This window comes from Myripristis murdjan, chromosome 18, assembly GCF_902150065.1.
Source record: "Myripristis murdjan chromosome 18, fMyrMur1.1, whole genome shotgun sequence".
Taxonomy (NCBI): Eukaryota; Metazoa; Chordata; class Actinopteri; order Holocentriformes; family Holocentridae; genus Myripristis; species Myripristis murdjan.
This window is the reverse complement of record NC_043997.1, coordinates 25,109,224-25,117,636: the sequence shown is the minus strand read 5'-3', so window position 1 is coordinate 25,117,636 and position 8,413 is coordinate 25,109,224. Positions and strand designations below refer to the sequence as shown.

At 42.7% G+C, this 8,413-nt stretch overlaps 1 protein-coding gene across 1 annotated transcript in view; it reads left to right on the top strand.

Moving 5' to 3' along the window:
- The first annotated feature begins 3,604 nt into the window (after positions 1 to 3,604).
- The window catches only part of nrxn2b (neurexin 2b), an 801,338-nt gene continuing 796,529 nt past the window's right edge, over positions 3,605 to 8,413 (top strand). The window contains exon 1 of the mRNA XM_030076071.1: positions 3,605 to 3,730. The gene's annotated coding sequence lies outside the window, so the exon portion shown is untranslated. The remainder of the gene's footprint in view (positions 3,731 to 8,413) is intronic.

Here is an 8,413-nt window from a genome sequence, read left to right as displayed (position 1 = left end):
GTTATTATTTGAGAATTTGATGGAAATGCGATAATATGATCACAACAGTAACAACAAACAAGGGAGATGGCTTAGCTTTGGTGTGTTAACTTTTTTTTCTCCCCATGTCTGATTACATGGCACACTTGATTTGTCTCATTTCAGGGATGAGCAGGACTGAGATGGTGGCACTGTGATTCAGGGGCTTGGTACCATCAATTCAATTCAATTAGATTTAATTAGCGCAATGGAGAGAAAGGAGGGAAAAAACAACAACCTCACAGGGTCCTCCAACAATGAAATGAATTACTCATGAGTGAAAGCTTATCAAATCAGCAAGCTTTATATGTTGAGAATATTAAATCACGGCGCTGGAAGATGTGCAATTGGAATGAGTTACACTAATATTTAAAAAGGAAGAAATCTCTCTAATGGATTCAAATCAGATCATGATAACAGGCAAGCAGTTATTTGATGATATTTGATGTTTTATACACTCGGTTGACATCTGACTGCCGTGAGGCTCTTTCGTTTATTTTTAGATGTTGTCTTTGAATATAAAGGCTTCATAGCACCAAACCAAACCGAATGGCTCTTCATCAGACAGCAGTGGCCACAGATAATGGGTTTACAGTATTCTGATTGCAACGTAAACAGCATCTTGTTATACCAGTATACTGAGACACAATCAGATATGTATGTATCTGGAAGAAGCAATAAATTGTTCTATTACTGCGAGTTATGTCTAAAAAGTGAAATGAATTGCAGTGCCATGTTATAACTATAATCTGTAACATATTGAAATGGGTCTCAAACCTGCCTGCCATCCTGATTCAGGCTCAGCTTTGCAGTTGCTTTCATTCCTGCGATGACAATTGGGCCACCTAAACCCTACCAACACTTTTAAACATGGCTTGAAGAATTAACTCTGAGAGGTACCAATATTCTTTTGACAGGCTTTTTCTTGTAGCATGCCGCTCAATAAGCCTGTGATTGATGCCCCCCCTTCAGGTTCATTGACTAGGACTGTGATTTCTCCGTCCACATGCTGCTAGCCTCTGACGTGGACAAGCCTTTAAGGCAGAACATACTGATGGCTAGATGGATGGGATACACTGTAAAAATACTCCAAAGACACATTATTGACTTTTGTGTCCATAGTGTGTGCTTACTGATTTCCAATGGTTTCTGATTGATTGCCTACAAAGCCATGAAATAGGCCTTGATTTAATTGATTCTAGGTGGTTAATGGTTGTGTTCCAATGGAAATTTCAAATGAACTGCTGAATCCGACTCTCGCCTTGGGAGCCACCACAGAAAGCCGCAGTATTCTGACATGGGGAAATACAATCCGTAAATGAGCCACGCTGGTTGGAATGAAGACTTTGGCTGTGACAATTTGCTGACATGATATGGGACATGATGAGCAGACCCAGTCGCTCTCCCACTGCGGCACGACATACGAGCCGAGTACAATGGAGCCATGGAGGGCCACTAATGAGGAACTTTGTCAGCCTAGTTTCTGACACTATGAGCAGAAAGGGAGAAGAGAAAGAGGAAGAATGGGAGAGAAATGCAGCATCACCCTCAAATGGTCTCCCCGACTCAAATGGCCCCCGTCCCTGTCCAGATCAAATGGTCCCGCTTGTGCAGGTGACATCTTGTTTTACCAGGAGCAATGGTGATGGGCCAATCCTCAGGGTAACAGGTGATGTTTCAGCCAAAAGCAGAATGGCATGGCTTGGCTGGTTAAAGTTGGTCCCACCTGGTGGCTGAATGACATGCTACATGCAATGGAAAATCACATCTGTTTTAAGAAGCACAAGCAGGGATTAGGAAGTCTTGCTATAGCTGTGAAACAGACATTGTAATGGTAAGATTTTAATTCCTGGAAAGAGAGGATTCTGTAAATGCATTATGAGATAAACAAAGTAAGTATGGGAACATTACTGTAATAATAAGGAATAAAAAAAAATAATAATAAAAAATAATATTTAAAAAGTACTTTTCAGTGCCATACAGTCACTATAAAGCCACTACTGAGTACCAGAGATGCAATGTCCTTACCTTTTTATTTGTGTGACAGAGTGTAATCACAGTTCAGGCTGTCATAAATCTTTATGAGGAAATTCATAGTGTACATCATAAGTTGCATCAAACTGGTCTACGCTATTTGAAGACAGTATCTTTTAATAATACAAGATAATTTAAAGCTTCTCTTGTCTCTGGTTTCTGTGAATACGTTAGTGGTGGTTGTGCTGCTTTAGGATGATCACTACACACTACACATCGTCGTCTTGATATCATTGGCGTACACTGGCTGTGACAAAGTGTAGGCCCTCATTATAGGATAGGACTTTTTTTTTCTTTTTCATCTTTACAGTGGAGAGCAAAGATCAAGCAGAAACTGACTTTTTTTTTAATGGTCATATCAAGGGCACATTCAGGGCCAATGACATCTTTAGGCTGATGGTTTGATGGCTTACATGCCATAACTGATCACAAAGATCAAATAACAGTATTCTGTCAGTCAGTCAATCAGTCATAGCTTCATTTTAAGTATAAAAATGTAGTCCATACTTTGATTTAGATGAGATGTTTGGGTGCCAAATAATAGTAGCAGTAGTAGTAGAAGTAATAGTAGTAGTAGTAGGCCTAATAGTATTAATAGTAGTAAAAGTAGCGGTAGCGGTTGTAGTAAAGGCAATAGTAGTAATACTAGTAAAAGTAGTAGTAGTAGTAGTAGCAATAGTAGTAAGAGTAGTAAAAGTAGTAGTAATAGTTGTAGTAGTACTAGTAGTAGCAATAGTAGGAATAGTAATAAAGGTAGTAGCAGTAGTAGTAGTGGCAATCGTAATAGCAATAGTAATAATAATAGTAAAAGTAGTAGTAGCAGTAGTAGCAGTATTAGTAATAATAACAGGCCTAGTGGTATTACTATTAATATAAGTAGTAGTAGAGGCAGCAACAGTATTTTATTTTCATCTATGACACAATTATTGTAATTATAATGATTATTTTATGATTATCATTATAATTACTAAAATTAATTATTTTTTTGTATTTTATTAGTAGTATTATTATTTTAGGCGGTGGATACGATCCTGGGACGTTAAGCATCTCGCATGGTGTAGATGTGCCTTAACTTGCGTATTTTTGCTCCGCAGTAGAACTCAGTCAAGTCAAATTTGGACGGCCGGTCAAATCCATCCAACACCGCTTCAGCCTCGCCGGGTGAAGTAGCTTTCTCCAGCCGGAGCGGGGCGTGTCGCTGTGGGCGGCCTCCTCAGTATGGTGCCGCCGCCGCCACCGCCGCCGCCGCTGCTGCCTCTACTGCTGTGTCTGTCTCCTATTCCAGTGGATGCAGGTGGAGATGCGTCAAGATCTCCAGAGGCACCCAGAAGTTCATGAGACGTAAGGCAATGCCGCCTTCAAAATAATAGCCGCAGCAGCCCGCGATTGTCCTAATGGCTTTATTTTGAAAGGAATTACCAGAAGCTGTGTTTTCTGTGCTGTGGTGGGCTTCACAGCCAGGCTGCAGGTGGAGCGGCTCGGCCAGCATCGTTCACATCTGTCTTGGAGGAGAGAGGGGGGAAAAGATAACCTGCATTCTGGTCTGGTCTGCTTCACGCACTGGATAAAAAAAAAAAAGACAGCCACAAGAGTAACGCATATCCAGAGCATATCCAGGGATATTTACAAACCTTCCCAAGTCTGGAGATAATACCGGAGGGATTGCCGCAAAACACAAGTAAGGACTTTTCTCTTCTTTGCTGTGGTGACTATCCCTTTGCGTCTGTGGGGAATTTTGCTGTGAGGATTGTCACTGTCTGCAGAATGCTTTAGAAATGAAAGAAAAACAATGAAAATGCGCTCACGCAAGTCTAATTAGGAGCAATTGTTGGTGCTTGTTCTGTTCAGAAGGAGCCGGCGCAATCGATGCGTAATGGGTCAGAATTTGGAGGGGATTTAGGAGGCGAGTGCTGTCCTCCTTGGGTTTGAGGACTGCTGTTTATTTCTGCGGCTTTGGGAACAGACACCTTGAATCCAGTGTAGGGAAAAAATAAAACGACGGACATAGCCTGTGGGTTTTGAGGCCATGTGTGATACTCTGTCAAGGAAAAAAAAAAAAAAAAACGACTGTGGGAATTTAGGGAAGAAATGCTCGGTGAGACAGAAAGTGCGTTTTTTGTTTTCTCCAAGCTGTCGTGGGTGTGTTTAAGCGATTTGTAGGCTACTTGTAATAGGCTGTTCGTACAGGTTTCGTCCGAGGGACCATTTTTTATTTATTTCCAAATAGCTCTGCGGGCAGTTGAAACCAAAATATATACCCTGTAGCCATCCAGTGATAATCCAAATAGCCCTCTCGAACATAACCTGACATACTTACACATTCACACTTCTCTATCGCTTCAAATCCTCAAATCCCTGAAACGAAGAAATGCTGGAATTTCTCTAGAGGTTGTTATTTTACCAAGTGAGATGTCCTTTTTCTTTTTCTTTTTTTTTTTGACATGGATTTATTTTTCATATCTGGAAATTCAAGGTTTGTAACTGAAGATTAGGCCACCTGAGGGTAGGCTATACTTACTTTACTATACAGCTGCCTTATAATAAGGCTGCAGACGGGCAACATGGATGTGATGTGTGCCGCTCATGTATCGCCGTCATGTCATTAAAGACACTCTTTTACTCCAGGAAACTCCAGTGATGAATTTAATTACCGCGACAGGTTAGAAATGCCTGCACAAATGACAAAGGAGATGTTTTTTTTTTTTTTTTGCGCACTGTATTACTGCGACTCCTGCGCTACCGTGTCACCAAACGCCCACCGGGGTGCGTAACTGTCTCTGTAGGCTACACAAAAACCCTCCAAACCTGAAGAAAATCACAAGACAGTGCAAAAAAACAAATGGAGACAGAGAATGGTATAGGAGTTTGTTCTATTTCTCACGATTTATAAAACAACAATAACAATCCTGGATTTTCCCAACTTCACCAACATTTAGATAGAAACGGCTGGGAAGCACACGACCGGAAAGAAGGGGAAGGAAGACACCATATAAGGAGACTCCCTATTATTAAAGCCACTTTTAAAATGGACCTTTTCTGTCTGTTCATATCACAGCTGCCAGAACTTTTACTGTATTCTCACAATAAATACAACATCCTTGCCCTGACCTATTATAGTTTTTTTTAATTATTATTATTATTGTTATGAGAGACAATTGCATGTCCATTAGAATCTACTTTGTCTGAAGCCTCTTCCTCTTTCTCCCAGGTTAGAAATGGAAAAGGCTCATTGGGATTGTTTGTAAAATTGCAGTTAGGATGCGAAGATTTATAGATCATTTTAAAAGTCCACAGTAATGCAGCATCTATTTGACTTCATGATGTAGATATTGGACAGGCATATTTTACACAGTTTTCACTGTGATGGTGTTGGTAGTCCTTCACATCAAATGTAATGCTAATGCTATTCCTGCGATTGAGCAAACTCAATAGCAGGAGCTGAGTGACCCACACACAGGCAACAGTCAGCGGAGGTGTACGTCTTAGTAATGCAAATGGAAGCCCTGCAGGAGAAATCAGTCAAGGTGATGAGATTCACTATCAGCCCAGGTTGTTTATAGTTTTTCACTGTGTATCAGTTTGATCTGGACGAAGCTGCACAATGAGAGTTTCACTCCGCTCTGGATGGAAATCTTACAACCTTATCCAGCCGAGACAAAAGGCCTTGCTCAGGACGTCGGCTGTAACTTGACACTTGGGGTCAAAAATCTCTTTCAGACTCTGTAAATGGCTTAATGATCATTCAACTGAAGATCACAAAGCACCAGCAGACCTATTACTTATCCCAAGCACAACTTGACATCCACAGTTCAGCTATTAGACAGTTATTCCCAATTGACGAGGGGAAAAAAAAAACCTTTCACAGAGCTGATTGCAGCACCAACTCACTAGTCTGTCTAAAGCAGTTTTGACAATGACTTTTCGGCTAATTGGAAATACCTAAATAGCTTTCCCCCTTACAATAATACACAGTGAACAGACTCTGCCAGCAGAAAATGGGCCCATACATGATTCCACTTTTGTTCTCAGAGCTTTCAGCACACTTCATGAAGGGTGCTCAACACTGCCATTGTGGGTTGAGATGACTTATAATAATTGCAAATTCCCCTGCAATTTGAATAATTTTTCCAGACCTTTTCAGTGTTTGTTATTCGGTGAGTGCAAAAAGTGGATTTGAGGTCCTGCGCTTCTCTTTGTTTTCACTCATCCTCTGACATGAGGCACCCAACAACTTTCCTGAATACAAATCTTCAGCTTTTCAACTGAAATGCCATCATTCTAGGTCACTGTAATCAGCATGCCATTTGCACACTGGGGAAAACAACGCCTTTTCAAATGCATAATGTCAACTTTGTGGCACGTCTATACCGTGCGCTTTTCCGTGGGAGGAGGCTGTGGGCCCTAATTTGTTAGAAGTTAGCACAGAGAGTGAACAGCATGAAGGAGCTGTTTCTCATGTGACTAATAAGATATTCAGTCTCATCCTGGGTATATTTAGGCTGGGCCGGCTTTGCGAGCGTTGCCCTCGAAGCAGCTGTCAGATTGGAGGCCTCAGTCAGTAACTCTATCCATCCATGTCGCAGGTCAATGTTTTGAGCAGCTGCCATTTTCTCCTGACAGAGAGGCAGGGCAGTGTCTCCTATCTCACCTCTGTCGAGACATGAGCACCACACCCCCGTCCCTCCCGCCCTTCGCTGCCCCGTCTCTCCCGTTTACCACGACCAAAAGAGAGAGAGAGAACTTGGAAGAGGAGAGAATCAGAATGGGTAATCTCCCTGTAATCCCTCGCACAGCAACGAAGAGAGCAATCTGCCTCATTAACTCACTCTTTTGCTGCTTGCCGCCTGGCCCTCATCCATCCATCCATCCATCCATCCATCCATCCATCACCCATCCGTCTATCCGTCTGTGGACAAGGAGAAAAGGCCGGGTTAAGGAGCTTAGGGAGGTATCAAGAAGGCAGACACTTTTTCTTGCATAAAAAAGGAGGAAATGTGAGAGGAAAATGAAGGATTTCCTCCCCTCCTCCATCCTCCTCCTCTTCACGCCCTCCATTTTAGCTGCAGGGGACGTGATGAGGGAAGACATGCCCAGCCTGCTCCCTCTGTGTCTGTCTCCCTCTCTCCCTTCCCTCCTTTGATCCAGCAGTCGGAATACACGGGGACAAGCCTATGATGGAGCGATGGACCTAAAGACCTCTCATTGTCTCCCACTGTCGCTGATTGCACTGATTTGTGAAAGAGAGGGAGGCAGACTCAGAGAAAGGTAGAGAGAGAGAGGGTACAATATGGTCTATCGATCTGATCAAGTTACCTCTTCCCCTCCTGTGTGGCTACGTCGGAAGGATATCCATGTCTTGACTGGGAGTAATATTAGTCAGTCTGGGAGGACGTGCGTTATTGAGGATGTCAGAGGTAGTGTATCTTTTATCGTGCTTGGCTTGGGAAGAGGAGGGACAAAATTGTTGTGTGATGGCCCCAATCAAGTTCAAAGCGCTGTGCATCTTTTTACTACTTGCCTTTGGTGTTCTAATTGCAAAAGAGTTGAGACACTTTGGGTGTTGAAAATCCTGGTTATGCGCCAGATACTGTACTGTACTCCACAAAGACTGGGTCATGAATTCATTCAGCAGAGCTCGCAAGTACACTTGAATCATGGATGAGGTTTTTTTTCTCTCTCAAATAGTTGAAAGTAATGTAATCCCAGCCCCCTTTTTTTCATATCTTAGCAACCCCCAAAAGTAGGCACCGCCAATGAATTAATAAAGATGTGCTTTGTAGCCTCCAGTGAGAGCCAGATTTGAAATATTTGCATTACCATATTGCTCGCCTTTTAAGAGGCGTGAGTGAGACCAACGGCGCTACAGTGAAGGGGGAAATTCTTAAAGAGAATAGGGGAATATCAATAATAGAGAAATAAAAATGGATGTTGCAAGCTACCACGTCATGTCTTCACTACCGCTAACATGCTTTTAGTTTTGCCCCAAATGTCATCTACCTAGCCCAGACGTAGCATGAGTGCACTCTTGGCCCGGGAGTCCTACAGGGGGGCGGCTCCTGTTTCAGGTGTGTGACGCATCTCTTTAGCACCCGCCAGTGAGCTGTTTAACCTAAATTACTCCAGCGCAAAGGCAACGGCTGCTTTCTCAGGTTTAAAAATATCCCCAACACCACCGGCTTCCCACTTGGAAGGGCACACACCGGACAAAACAGGCTGATGTAACCGCACCGTTGATGATGATGTATCGGGTTTACACCGGCAACCTGAAGACATTCTTTCCTCTTTGAGTTGTAGTAAACACTGGCAGCCTTTCACATAACACCGCCTGACTGAAATTGTTCTGGGCCTTGTTTGGCTGCGC